Source organism: Pongo abelii, chromosome 3 (genome assembly GCF_028885655.2).
Source record: "Pongo abelii isolate AG06213 chromosome 3, NHGRI_mPonAbe1-v2.0_pri, whole genome shotgun sequence".
Taxonomy (NCBI): Eukaryota; Metazoa; Chordata; class Mammalia; order Primates; family Hominidae; genus Pongo; species Pongo abelii.
Genome location: NC_071988.2, coordinates 60,477,425 through 60,493,071, shown reverse-complemented (window position 1 = coordinate 60,493,071; position 15,647 = coordinate 60,477,425).

Here is a 15,647-nt window from a genome sequence, read left to right as displayed (position 1 = left end):
GTAATCACTACCCAATCAATATTTTTAAATGTTCAGGTCGAGTGTGTTGGCTCACGCCTGTAATCCCAGCACTTTGGGAGGCTAAGGGAACAATATATATATATTTTTAGCACACTCAAAACTCCTTTGTGTTCCCTCCCAGTCATAAATTCCCAAACATAACCATTATTCTGATCTTTAACACCATAGATTATTCATTTTGCCTGTTCTTGAACTTCATATAAATTGAACCATACCGTACATGTTCTTTTGTGTTTGGTTTCTTTCACTCATTGTATCTGTGAGATTCATCCATGTTATATGTGTAGTGACAGTTTGTTCTTTTTCATTGATGTGAAATTTTTCATTGTATAGGATATTATCTAACCTACTACTGATGGACATTTGAATTGTTTCCAAGTTTTGACTTTATGAAGGAAGCTATATGGACATGTTTGTGCATGTCTGTTGGTGGATATAAGCACTCACTTCTCTTGGGTGTATATCTATGGATAAAGCTGCTAGATCATAGGATATATGAATATTTACCTATTAATTATCTTTTTTTTTTTTTGAGATGGAGTCTCACTCTGTTACCCAGGCTGGAGTGCAGTGGCGTGATCTTGGCTCACTGCAACCTCTGCCTCCCAGGTTCAAGAGATTCTCCTGCCTCAGCCTCCTGAGTAGGTGGGACTACAGACATGCGCCACCACGCCTGGGTAATTTTTAGTAGAGACAGGGTTTCACCCTGTTGGCCAGGCTGTTCTGGAACTCCCAGCCTCAAGTGATCTGCCTGCCTCAGCCTCCCAAAATGCTGGGATTACAGGTTTGAGCCACCGCACCCAGCCGACATATGAATATTTAGCTTTAGTAGGTATTGCTGATATATGAATATTTAGATTTAGCTTTAGTAGGTACTGCCAAATAGTTTTCACTCTCATCACAAGTGTATGAGAGAGGTGCGATGGCTCATGCCTTTAATCCTAGCACTTTGGGAGGCTGAGTTGGGCAGATCACTTGAGCCCAGGAGTTCAAGACCAGCCAGGGCAACATGGTGAAACCCTGTCTCTACTAAAAATATAAAAAATTAGCTGGGTGTGGTGGCGTGCACCTGTAGTCCCAGCTAGCTGGGAGGCTGAGATAGGAGGATCACATGAGCTCAGGAAGTCAAGGCTGCAATGAGCATAGAGCACCCCACTGCCCTTCAGCCTGAGCAACTGAAGTGACACCATGTCCCCCCTCAAAAAAAAAAAAAAAAAAAAGGTGTATGGGCATTTCAGTTGCTACATAGTTACATAGTCTGCCAACATGGTTTTGTCCTTCTAATTACTGATTTGTCTTGATTTGTCAATTACCTTTCTACAAAGAGATACAGATATTTGTTAGTGAACTACAAAACTCCCTGCGATGGAAAATTCTCCATAGACCAACAGTTAAAGGTTTAACTTAAATGTTCGATTCTGACCCTAAAGGTAAAAATAATTGAAAAATAAGAGAGATCAATGTAGACATGGAGAGAATTGAACCTTTGGAAAGGTTGAAATATGCTGGGCTTTGACCTATCAGTAGTATTTGAATAGAGGGAGAGGAAAAGGGAAGACAGAGCTTAAGCAAAGAGAAGTGGGAAAGAGTTGGGACTAGAGCAGGAAGAAAGCTGACCTAACTTGGCAGTGGGTGACCCTGGGGAGGAGCAGGGCACTTGGTTGGATTGGTAAGGACCAGCCAGCCTTGAGGACTTCGAAGTCAAGGACTGGGCTTGGGATTTGGGTGATTGGGGTAGAGGAGGGGAATGGGGTGTTACCAAGTGCATACAGCCCTGAGTAGGAGTGAGATATATTAGATGAAAGTCAACTGGTCTGTCACCCAGTCTGTTTCCTCCTATTTCTCACAGTGAGGAGTATCTTACTGTGATGAGTGTGATAGGTATTTTTCTTTCATAGGGCCACTGAATGCAAGCCAGCTACTTCATGTGTTTCCCAGCTGAAGAAATAGATATGTTCCTGTGCTGAAGAGAAAACCACATGTGCCAGATTAACTGAGAAACTGAATATCTGCATACGGTCCTGTATAGGCATTTTAAGGACTTTTCAGGGGGCTAATCTTGACTTTATGTGATTTATACCACAGGAGATGACTTCACTAAATTAGAAGTTTTTGTGGCAGGTGTGCATGTACAAAGAGATGAACGTAAGTCTGGGCTGCAGGCTCTGAGAACAGAGAGAAATAGCTTCACTTCTCCTGGTCTCCTTCTAGAGCTCCCCATGTCAGGGCCCATTTGTCTCTCCACCTGCAGACTCAGCCTTGTACTATTCATTTGCCTATTCACTTATTCATTCAGCAAACTTTCTTTTTTAAATTTAATTTTATCTTATTATTTTGAGTTCTGGGGTACATGTGCAGGGTGTGCAGGTTTGCTACATAGGTAAACGTGTGCCATAGTGGTTTCCTGCACCTATCAACCCATCACCTAGGTATTAAGCCCCACATGCATTAGCTATTTAACCTGATGCTAAATAGCTCACTACCCCCCGACAGGCTCCAGTGTGTGTCGTTCCCCTCCCTGTGTCCATGTGTTCTCATTGTTCATCTCCCATTTATAAGTGAGAACATGTGGTATTTGGTTTTCTGCTCCTGTGTTAGTTTGCTGAGGATAATGGCTTCCAGCTCCATCCATGTCCCTGCAAAGGATATTATTTCATTCCTTTTTATGGCTGCATAGTGTTCCATGGTGTATATGTACCACATTTTCTTCATCCACTGTCACTGATGGACATTTGAGTTGATTCCATGTCTTTGCTATTGTGAACAGTGCTCATTTAGCAAACTTTCACTGGATGCCTAGTGAAGGGCCAATCATTGAAATTTAAGATAAAAACACAGGGTTTCTGCCTTTAAGGAGCTGACAGACAAGTAGAGAACGCTAACTTGGAAGAGTTGGATGCAAAGAAGGTGTAAAAAGTGCTATAATAAAGGTAATGCATAGGACAGTAGGGCACATCGATTCTATCTGAGAATGTCCAGGAAATGTGTGAGCTGAGTCTTGAAGGATTACTTTGGAGTCCACCTGGTAGATAAGTTCAAGCAAGGGCCTTACAAGCAAAAGGGAGCAAGCCACAGTATGGCAGGAAGACTCCAAATCCTGTAGGCAGAGCATAGAGTTTGTGTGCAGAAGCAGCTAGAGATAAGGCTGAGAAGTAGCCAGGGTCAGATTATGAAGGGTTGCAAACACCAAGTGAATGAATATGGACTTTACTGGGTGGACAGTGGGAGGCAGCACTATAGGGTTTGAGCCAGAAAGTTACAGTTCAGCAATAAGAAACACTGCACTGGCACCGGTGTGAAGGACAAAGCACAGGGAGTGAGCCTAGAGACAGGAAGATCAGTTTGAAGGTTATTACATTAGACCTGGCAAAAGAAGATGCAAGCTTAAAATGAGACCAGGACAGCGATAATGGAGAAAAGGAAATTAGTATTTAGGAGGTAAATTCTACAGGACTTAATGAGATTGGAGGAGGTCAGGGAAAGCCGGGGGGAAGAATTTGGATGACTCCATATATTGTCTGGGTGGATGATGGTACTGTTATTTAGGAGAGGAAAGACAGGAAAAAAGGAAGGTTTGGGCAGGACAAGAGAAGGAAGAGATGGAGGAAATGAGTTTAATTTTGGTCATTTGAGCTTCTAATTTAGTGAAGTCATCCCATACTGTAAAAATCATATAAAGTTAAAATTAGCCCCTGAAAATTCCTTAAAATGCCTATATAGGACAGTGTGCAGATATTCAATTTCTCAATTAATCTGGAACATTTGGTTTTCAGCACAGGAACAGATCTTACTTACCGTTCAGTACTTACTTACTTATTGTTCAATGCTCTTCCCAGATCTGTGTCTGTGGAATATGTAAGTAGCCCTACAGTGTGACATTCGGAAAGAGTTTTGAGCTAGAGATGTAGATTTCAGATCATTAGAAGTGATTAAGGAATCATGAAGTCTGGAACAACCAGGGAGGACTGTGTGAGGTGAGAAGAAATTAGAGATGAGAACAATGCCACGGAGAACCCCAGCCTTTAAGGGGTGTGTGATGAATGGCACCCCACTGAAGGAGGTAGAGGAGCAATTTCAAAGATGAGAATTCAGCCAGGCACGGTGGCTCACAGATATGATCCCAGCACTTTCAGAGGCCGAGGCGGGCAGATCACTTGAGGTCAGGAGTTCAAGACCAGTCTGTCCAACCTGGCGAAACCCCATCTCTACTAAAACCACAAAATTAGCCAGGCTTGGTGGCGGGTGCCTGTAATCCCAGCTACTCAGGAGACTGAGGCAGGAGAATTACTTGAACCCAGGAGGCAGAGGTTACAGTGAGCTAAGATCAGGCCATTGCACTCCAGCCTGGGCAAAAAGAGTGAAACTCTGTCTCAGGAAAAAAATAAAATAAAGATGGGAACTCTTAAGCCAGAAGAAGCTCTTAACTGTGTGAGGGTGATTTCTTACTCATGGTGGATCCACTCTATATAGAAAAGTGTCCAGCTCATAGTTGTTGCATGAATGAATAAACAAACGAAGAGACTGGTGTCATAAAGATAAGCAGGCATTTCCAGAAGGTACATACTCCAGTGCTGGAGGGAGGCCAATGATGCAAGATGAGAACGAAGTGTTCCCAGACTGATCTGCAGTTGAAACAGGAAGCACTAAAACAGCCTCAGCTGCCAGCCATCTTGAAGGGCACAGCCTGAGTCACTCTCCTCCCCATTAGGACCTGGGGTGGGACAAGGGGATGCTCTTTCTTTTCTTTTTTTTTGAGTCTCACACTGTCACCAGGCTGGAGTGCAATGGCACGATCTCTGCTCACTGCAACCTCCACCTCCTGGGTTCAAGCGATTCTCCTGCCTCAGCCTCCTGAGTAGCTGGGATTACAGGTGCGTGCCACCACGCCCGGCTACTTTTTGTATTTTTAGTAGAGACGGGGTTTCACCATGTTGGTCTGGCTGGTCTCAAACTCCTGACCTCGTGATCCACCTGCCCAGCCTCCCAAAGTGCTGGGATTACAGGCATGAGCCACCGCGCCTGGCTGGGATGCTCTTTCTATAGTGGCTGTCACCCACAAGCCCTTCCCTACTTCCACCTGATGTCCTGGAGCTGAACCTCTGCCCTTAATCCAACTCCCAAGTTCTCACTTTGGTACATGGTTGTATTAGTTATCTATTGCTGTGTAAAAAATTACTTCTAAACATAATGGTTTAAAACAGCACATATTTATTATTGCAGTTTCTGGGATCAGGAATCTGGACAGGATCCCTTAGCTGGGATCTCTGTTTCAGGATGTCTCACAAGGCTGCCATCAAATTTTCAACTGAGTCAGGATCCATTTGCAACTCACTCAGTGATTCCTCAGGGGTTACTGAACTGAGGGCCTCAATTCCTTTTAAGCTGTTGGCCACAGCCTGGCCTCAGTACCTAACCATAGGGGCTTCTCCAGCGTGGCAGCTTGCCTCATCAAAGCTAGCAAGAGGCTAGGCACAGCAGCTCACACCTGTAATGCCAGCACTTTGCGGGGCTGAGATAGGAGGGTCACTTGAGCCAAGGAATTCAAGAACAAGCTGGATAACATAGCAAGCCCTCATCTCTACAAAATTTAAAAATTTTAGCTGGGCATGATGGCACATGCACATGTGGTCCCAGCTACTTGGGAGGCTGAGGTGGGAGGACGACTTGAGCCCGGAAGGACAAGGCTGCAGTGAGCCATGATGGCACCAGTGCACTCCAGCCTGGGCAACAGAGACACTGGGCAACAGAGACACTGTCAAAAAAAAAAATCTAGCAAGAGACTTGAAGAGAGTTTGCTAGCAAGAGTGAAGTCACAACCTTTTGTAACCAAATCAAGAAAGTGAGGCCAGGCGCAGTGGCTCACGCCTATAATCCTAGCACTTTGGGAGGTCCAGGCGGGTGGATTGCCTAAGCTCAGGAGTTCGAGACCAGCATGGGCAACATGGTGAAAACCCGTCTCTACTAAAATACAAAAAATTAGTAGGGCACGGCAGTGTGTGCCTGTAGTCCCAGCTACTCAGAGGCAGGAGAATTGCTTGAACTCGGGAGGCAGAGGTTGCAGTGAGCTGAGATCATGCCACTGCACTCCAACCTGGGTGGTCCCCAATGAGCCCCGCCTCCAGGCACTCACCCCTGTGTGATTTGCTCACTGTGAATGTGGGCTGCACCTGGTGACTTATCTGTAACTCATAGAATATGACAATGATGACCAGATGTCACTTTTATTTTTGAGACAGAGTCTCACTCTGCCACCCAGGCTGGAGTACAGTGGAGCAATCTTGGCTCACTGCAACCTCCTCCTCCTGGGTTCAAGTGATGCTAATGCCTCAGCCTCCTCCCAAGTAGCTGGGGTTACAGGCATGCGCCACCATGCCCAGCTAATTTTTATATTTTTAGTAAAGACAGGGCTTTACCATATTGGCCAGGTTGGTCTCGAACTCCTGGCCTCAAGTGATCTGCCCACCTCAGCCTCCCAAAGTGCTGGGATTACAGGCATGAACCACCGTGCCCAGCCCAAACTTTCCCTAAACTTAAGATCTGCTCTGCTGAAGATAATTCTTCTGATAGTTGTCTTCACCACCTTGGTTGAACCAAGGCAGAAAAATCTCATAACCTTAGATGTCCCTGTACTAACAATAGCTAATGCTTCTATAGCGCCAATTACATGCCAGGCTTTGCATGAGCTTTCTATGAACTTTACAAATAGTAACTCATTTAATCCTCATAACACTTTGCCGAAGTAGAGGCTCTCATTAACTTAGTTTACAGACAAAGCAACTGAGCCACAGAGAAGCAAGTACTATATCTTGCCAAAGGTAACACAGCTATTGAGTGGTGGAAGTGGGATTTGGGAGTGGGAGTTTGGTTCCGGAATTCCTGATGTGAACCATTATGCTATTCAATAACCCATATATAAGGTGGAATACAGTACTGTCCAGTCTGGCACACTGTGACATTAAAATAAAACATTAAAAACATAGGCCAGGCAGGGTGGCTCACGCCTATAATCTCAGCACTTTGGGAGGCCGAGGCGGGCGGATCATGAGGTCAGGAGATCGACACCATCCTGGCTAACACGGTGAAACCCCGTCTCTATTAAAAGTACAAAAAATTAGCCAGGCGTGGTGGCAGGCGCCTGTAGTCCTATCTGGTTGGGAGGCTGAGGCAGGAGAATGGCGTGAACCCGGGAGGCAGAGCTTGCAGTAAGCAGAGATCGCGCCACTGCACTCCAGCCCGGGCGACAGAGTGAGACTCCGTCTCAAAAAAACAAAAACAAACAAACAAAAAAACATAGCTAAGCAACCAAAACAAAATTCCAACATTGAATTGGCATTAAAAAAGATTTAATCTATAACCTACAGCAGCACATTTTGGTTCTCAGAGCCCTTCATTTGCTAGCTTTCCTCTACGAATGTTCCCTGAAACCCAGCCCAGATTATTTTTCATTTTATTTTTTTCCGTACTTCTCTCTTAGCTCCTTATGATATAAATTGACTTTGTCTTCTGGCTTCATTCTTTAGTATCCTGTTCATGTAGCCCCTTTTTTATACACAAAAGGGTGATCCTAGAATTGACCCAAGCCACCAGGAATTTTACCCCTTGTCCTCCTAACTCTCAAGTCTGCCTTCTCTCTGTCTATTTCTGTATCATAAGAAAAACAGAGAACCAGCAAAGACAGAATTCTCTTTGGAGAGTAGGGAAGAGGGAGAAGCTGAGCAAATTAAGAGAACTTCTCTTTAGCTGCTGGGGATGGAGGAGAGAAATGACGGTCGACTGGGAACACATAGCTAATCATCCTTGTCTTTGTCACATTCCCAGAGATGCATGACTGAGGTGCTATGTCCTTATCATAGCAGACAGGGGGCCAGGCAGAGTGGGGCTGACCCAACAGCACAGAGGGCCTTGGGCGTGGCAGGGAAGCTTACTTCTGCAATCCAGCTCAGCCTGGTGTTTCCTCTGAAGCAGCAAATAGGGGGAAAGCTCACGGAGGGTCGGGGAGGGTGGCAGATGCCTCCAGCTCTCCGAGCCCTGCTGCCAGCCTCAGACCCAGGATCCACGCTTTGCTTCCAACCCCGGGGTCTGTTCACAGAAAGGCTGTGAGAGCCACTCCAGGAAAGAGTAGAGCCACACTTCACTTTCTCTCAAGGTAAAACAAGGGAACAGACTTTTAAATCCTGGATGTGATGGCCACCTCAGCAAGGCATCCCCATAGGCCCTCTATCCATTCCTGCTGCCCACAAGTCATTCATAATTTCTGCCCAGACTCACTTCAACTGTCCATGAAGTCACCCCCTACTTTCCACCTCTCTCCAGTCTCAGTCCAGGTCACATGCCACTGCCAGTCTAATCTTCCCAAACACCAGTCTGATCACACCATTTCCTCACTCAAAATTCCTCAGTTACTCCCCTTTCCCTGTAAGTTCCTTGCCTAGACCTCAAAAGCCTCGAAGCTCCCTTTCTACACATATTTTTCTTTTTTTCTTCCTCTTTTTTTTTTTTTTTTTTTTTTTTTGAGACAGTTTCCGTCACCCAGGCTGGAGTGCAATGCCCTGATCTCTGCAACCTCTGCCTCCTAGGTTCAAGCAATTCTCCTGCCTCCGCCTTCTGAGGAGCTGGTACTACAGGCATATGCCACCACATTTTGTGTTTTCAGTAGAGACAGGGTTTCATCATGTTGGCCACGCTGGTCTTGGACTCCTGACCTCAATTGATCTGCCCACTTCAGCCTCCCCAAGTGCTGGGATTACAGGGGTCAGCCATCACGCCCAGCCTAGACACGTTTTTACATGTTTCCTGTGATCCATCTAAAATCGATGATGTTGATTGCCACGCATGCTACACTCTTCTGCTTCCATGCTCCTGTCATTCCTCCTGTGTCTGAAACCTTCCAATTCCCTCAGCTCCCCTCTCCTTCACCTACCAAGGACCATCTAAAAAGCCACCTCCCCTGAGAAAGATCTGCAGATAATTGCAGCTGAGTGTGAATTCTCCCCCTTTCGTTTTCCGTATCATTCATTGATCCTCTTGGTCTGGCATTTTTCTTATACTACCATATATCCATATATCCCCCCCCAATTATTGGAAAATATGTTGAAAGAAAAGGTGTTTTCTTGCTCAACTCTGAATTTCCTGCAGTGCCCAGCAAAGAGCCTTAACTATGTCCATGCTTAACATTTAATAAATAGTAATTGATTTGAAAAAGTCTGTGGGACTGATATATGTCCTGTTCTGATTTATCATTTCACATCTTTTCCTGGAACAGGTGAAGATGGTGCAAGACACACTCCTTTGAAGAGGGAGGGCATGAGGGATAGCATGAGACAGGACCTGACCTGGGCGGTCATGGCCACGTACATTCCATAGCTTGATTTCATCAAAGCCCATGAACATCTAGTCTTGGGTGTTACCTGGTGAGCAATGCCTTTAACCAGCCTGACCTCATGCTTTTCAACCCTGTCACCCACCACCATCAGAGGGGCTGTGGCACAGAGCATGTCCAACAGGAGAGACAGTTACATCAATTCAAGTCCACAAATATCCATTCAGTACCTACTTTGAGCCAGGCACTCTGCTAAGTGCTGGGGACAGAAGGGTGAACAAAACAGATATGGCATGGGGACCTTCAAAATATAATTTCAGTAAGAGTAGCCGCCAATACTGATAGTGACTACAGCAGGCTCTGGACTAAGTGTCTTATATGCATTCTCTCTCTTAATCCTCACAACAATTTCTACCATCACCCTTCTGCAGATGGGAAGACGGAGGCTAAAAGAGGTTAAGTCTTTTGCCCTGGATTAGCAGGTGGTAGAGATAGGATTTCAACCTAAGGTTGTATGACTTGAGTTCATTCTTAGAAGCACCAACTTTCCCTCCTCAACATGCTATTTTTTTTTCCTGCTCCCTTTACTCTTTGAGTCTTGCAGTGCGGCTTTGGGTGAGACAGATATAAAATTGACATAAACAATTTTGTCTTCCTTTGCCTCTGGAGATTCCGCATGTGTATAATCTCTACCCAGATTTCTCCAACATTCCTTTGTCTACAATATGTACAGACAAGATAGCCTGTGGGCAGAGGCAGTGGCTGTTTGCTCATATATCACAAAGGCGTCTCTCCCACCTTCCTCTGTCCTGATACTCTCTACTGTGTGTTTTATCCTGTTCTATTGTGTGAGTTTTTCAGGTCTTCTCAAACCCCTCGTACAGCAAGTAATGCATAGGTAAAGAAAATATGCCTTGTGGCCAGGTGTGGTGGCTCATGCTTGTAATCCCAGCACTTTGGGAGGTTGAGGCGGGTGGATCACCTGAGGTCAGGAGTTTGAGACCAGCCTGGCCAACATGGCAAAACCCCATCTCTACTAAAAACACAAAAATTAGCCAGACGTGGTGGCACACACCTACAGTCCCAGCTACTCGGGAGGCTGAGGCAGGAGAATCACTTGAACCTGGGAGACAGAGGTTGCAGTGAGCCAAGATTGCACCACTGCACTCCAGCCTGGGTGACAGAGCAAGACTCCGTCTCTCAAAGAAAAAAAAAAAAAGCCTTGAACCTATTGGCTGCTCAACATGTCACATGAATGTAGAATAATCAATGCTTAATGTGTGGAGGAGACTTAGAGGATGTTTTATCCAGGTTTCACTTTGCTCCTTAGAGATGTTTGTAGGGGGTGTTGGGGTCCCTGCCTCCACTGCTTCTGGATCCTCTACATTAATGTCCTTTGTGTGTAGAGGTTCCTGGAACATTTCCTCCAAAGATGAATTCTCTGGCTAATAGAAGTTCAACTTCTCATTGGAACATCTGTTCACTGCTATTGGAATGTAAACTGGCACAGCCACTGTGAAAAACAGTATGGCAGTTCCTCAAAAAACACAATCATATGAATCGCCATGACCATAGAAATAAACTATAGAATTGCCATATGATCCAGCACTTCTGCTTCTGGGTATGTATCCAAAAGAATTGAAAGAAGGGACTAAGACGGATTCACACCCCCACATTCACAGCAGCATTATCCACAATAGCCCAAATGTGGAAGCAACCCATGTGTCCAGCAGCAGATGAATGGATTAACAAAAGGTGGTAACTACAAACAATGGAATATTATGTAGCCTTTAAGAAGAAAGAAATCCTGCTGTAAGCTACAACATGAATGAATTTTGCAGACATTGTTCTAAGTGAAATAAGTCATTCACAAAAGGATAATATTGTATGCTTGCACTTATATAAGGTACCTAGAGTAGTCAAATTCATAGAGATAGAAAGTAGAATGCTGGCTTGGGTGCAGTGGCTCATGCCTGTAATCCCAACTCTTGGGGAGGCCGAGGAGAGAGGATTGTCTGAGCCCAGAAGTTTGAGACCAGCCTAAGCAACATAGTGAGACCCCGACTCTACAAAAAAAAAATTTTTTTTTTAATTAGCCAGGCATGATGGTGCATGCCTATAGTCTTAGCTACTTGGGAGGCTGAAGTGGGAGAAGTGCTTGAGCCCAGGAGGTCAAGGCTGCAGAGAGCCCAGATCATACCACTGCACTCCAGCCTAGGTGACAGAGCGAGAGCCTGTCTCAAAAAAAAAGAAAGGAAGAAGAGAAAATAGAATGCTAGTTGCCAGGGCCTGAGGGCAGTGAGAAAGTAGTTATAATTTAATGGGTATGTGTATTAGTCTGTTTTCAGGCTGCTGATAAAGACATACCTGAGACCGGGCAATTTACAAAAGAAAGTGGTTTGATTGTGAGGAAAGCCTCACAATCATGGTGCAAGGGAAAGAGAAGCAAGTCATGTCTTACATGGATGGCAGCAGGCAAAGAGAGAGAGTTTGTGAAGGGGAACACTCGTTTTTAAAACCATCAGATCTCCTGAGACTTATTCACTCGTGAGAACAGCACAGGAAAGACCCGCCTCCATGATTTAATTGTCTCCCACTGGGTCCCTCCCACAACATGTGGGAATTATGGGATCTGCAAGATGAGATTTGGGTGGGGACACAAAGCCAAACCATATCAGTATGGAATTTTAATTTAGGAAGATGGAAAAAGTTGTGGAGATGGATGTTCGTGATCATTGCACAACAATTTGAATATACTTAATGGACACAGAACTGTACACTTAAAAATGGTTAAAATGGCAAATTTTATGCCATGAATATTTTACCATATTTTTTAAAATTTAGACTGGGCAAGCGGCTCACACCTGTAGTCCCAGCACTTTGGGTGGCTGAGGTGGGAGGATCGCTTGAATGCAGGAGTTTGAGATCAGCCTGGGAAACATAGCAAGACCTTGTCTCTACTAAAAATTCCTCGGGCATGGTGGCATGCACCTGTAGTCCCAGCTACCCAGGAGGCTGAGATGGGAGAATGGCTTGAGCCCAGGATTTTGAGACTGCAGTGAGCTCTGATCACACCACTGCTCTCCAGCCTGGGTGACAGAGAGAGAGACCCTTGTTTCAAAATAAATAAATAAATAGATTTAATTTTTTATTTTATGAAAAAGGAACCTGAGTTTCCAGGCAAACTGGCTTGTCCAAAGTTACTCAGCAAAGTGAGTAACACAGTTGGGACTAGACCCCAGGGCTGCTGGCCATCAGGCTGAACATCCTCATTAAAAGATAGTCTCACTGGGTGTGGTGGTTCATGCTTGCAATCCCAGCACTTTGGGAGGCCGAGGCAGGCAGATCATGAGGTCAGGAGTTGAGACTAGCCTGGCCAACATGGTGAAACCCCATCTCTACTAAAAATACAAAAATTACCCGGGTGTGGTGGCATGTGCCTGTAATCCCAGCTACTCTGGAGGCTGAGGCAGGAGAATTGCTTGAACCCAGGAGGTGGAGTTCAAGTGAGCTGACATCGTGCCACTACTCTCCAGCCTGGGTGACAGAGCAAGACTCCATCTCAAAAAAATAAAAAAATCTCTCTCCTCTAGGACGAGGGGTCTAGCAGAGACGCCAGGGGAGCTCCTGGGGATCATCACCCTCTACAGTCAGGAAGCGTTTCCACAGCAGCCCTTCTTCCTTGTCTGTGGCCTTGCTGTCTTCATTCCACTTTTGCCTCCTTTTTCTCCGTGAACTGATGCTCTTGATTGTCAAGGCAGGTAACATCCTCATGGCAAGGCCCTGGCAAAGCAAATGTAGGTGGAATGGGCTCCAGTGGAAAATGTGTGTCTGGATGGGAGTTTTTCTGTTTTTACCATCTCTCTTGGCTCTCAGCTGTTGGGATTTCATTCAAAGTGGCATTCCAGCACTGGGTTGGCTCCTGTTGTGAGAGTTTCATTTTCCTATGTGCACCTCTCCTGGACTTGAGGGTCGCCTCCCATGGACACTGCCAGCTGCCGTCCTCCCGGGGTTCTGCCCATGCAGCCTGAACGGTACCTCCATTATTGTCGGAGTGTGGCAAGCTCTCAGGGCATGTCCTGTCTGGCCAGAGAGAGTGCACACACTTGGGAAACAGGTTGTTTCATCAGCTGCAAAAACATCTGCTCCCCTAGTCTAATCAGTGGATCAGAGGAGAGTCCTCAGAGAGACCTAAAACAAGCCTTTTTTAATTTGGTCTTCGAATCCTGATGGACAGAAGGCTTAACCTAAGGTAGGAAAGCAAAGACCAGGGTTGAAAGTTTGAAAAACCACTCTGACCGTGGAGATGAACCTTCCACAAGTAGTTCAGGTAGTGCCATACAGGGAAACTATTTTTTTCAATATTTATTAGGCATCAACCATGGGGCAGACACTGTGCTAAAAGCTGGGGTTATGCTGACGGAATGAGAGAATCAAGCCCTCTGCCCTCATGGAGCTTACAGTCTAGTAAGTTAGGAAGCCAATAATAAGTAAGGAAACAACTAAATAGACAAGAACATTATAGACTGAAGTGCTAGGGAGATGATGGCAGCTAAATGTGGCTGGAAGAGTGGGGTGAGGCTACTGCCTTGGATAAGGTGGTGAGAGAAGGCCACACAGAGAAAGTGAACCTAAGCTGAGACCTGAAAAATTATAAGAAGCCAAATATATGAAGAACTGGGAAAGCAACATATGCAAAGGCTGCAGGACAGAGAGGGCACCAGGAGGGCCACCAGGCTGGAGCATGGGAAGCGAGGGAGAAAGAGGTCAGAGCCAGGACATCTGGGGCCTGGTGGGCTACACTAAGGACTTTGGCTTTTATTCTGAGGGCAACAGGAAGCCACTAAAGGTTTAAACATAAATGGAAATGATTCTGAACGGACCTCACCTCCTTGACTGAGACCTCTCTACTCATTTCTCTGACCATTCGACTATCCAAATTACTGGGCCCTAGTTTTAAATAAGCCCTTCTCTTCACTCCTGCTAAAGGGGTAGAAATCGGGCTGTCACTGGCCAGGCGTGGTGGCTCATACCTGTAATCCCAGCATTTTGGGAGGCCAAGGTGGGAGAATCACTTGAGTCCAGGAGTCTGAGACCAGCCTGGGCAACATAGTGGGACCCCATTTCTATTAAAAAAGAAGGAAGAAGAAAGAAGAAAGAAGAAGGAGAAGGAGGAAGAGGAGGAGGAGAAGAAGCGGAAGAAGACGAAGAAGAAGAAGAGGAGGAGGAGGAAGAAGAAGAGGAAGAAGAAGAGGAGGAGGAGGAGGAAGAAGAAGAGGAAGAAGAAGAGGAGGAGGAGGAGGAGGAGCAGGAGGAGGAGGAGAAGAAGAAGAAGAAGAGGAAGAAGAAGAAGAAGAAGAGGAAGGAGAAGAAGAAATTTAAAAACAGAAAGAAATGTGGTTGTCAGAAATTCCAGAGGCTGGCAAGATTCCTGAATGGACTGGGCCCCCAGTTAAATAAACTTTCATAAGTTTCCATCCCCTCATCTGCTTTTAGGTGTTGGAACTCAGTGTGAAAACCCTCCTCCTGTCTGAGGTCTGACAAAGCAGAAGAGAAACTTGAGATCCTATCACTGATCTCACCACATCTGGAATGAAGATCAGGGCCTCAGGTATTTAAATGAAAAGTCCAGATTTTCTTCCCAGCCTCCTCCCACCACACAACTCAAGTTAAGCAACAGGCATGCAACGGGTGGATGGCACATTCATCATTTTCTTCATTTACCAAAGCCACAATTAACTTTAATTAAAACTCACCCATCTGCTCCCCATTACCCCACCCCCACCTACAGAGGAAAACCCAGCTCACTTTCTACCTGTAACCCAGAAAAATAGAAACTATTTTATGGGAGTACATGGACCCAGAGCCTGTTTATGGAGTAATCATCTGTGTTCTGATCCCTCATTACACTGGACGGAGCCACTGGGCAAGAAAAACAGGTTGACATCTGAAAGAGATGCTGGGAAGGCTGGGATTCTGGTCTGTTTTCCTTCCCACTAAAGAATTGTCTTTCCCAGGTCCTTAAAGGATTCCTGGTTCCCACTCTACTTCTTTCTTTTCTTTCATTGGTTCCACGAATATTTCTTGAGCTGTTAATATATGTCAGGCAAAGAGTTCTTGTACAAATCTTTTCTGGTGTGGTGGAATGAAAGCGCATGAATTGTAAAGTTGGACAACCTCAGTTTGGGGTCCAAAAAGTTTCGCTCTCCTGGAGCAAGTTATTTTACTTCTCAAAACGTTGGTATCTGCTTTGGCAACCTACAGGCTGCTTTGAGCATTGACTATGACAATGAATATGAATGCTTTG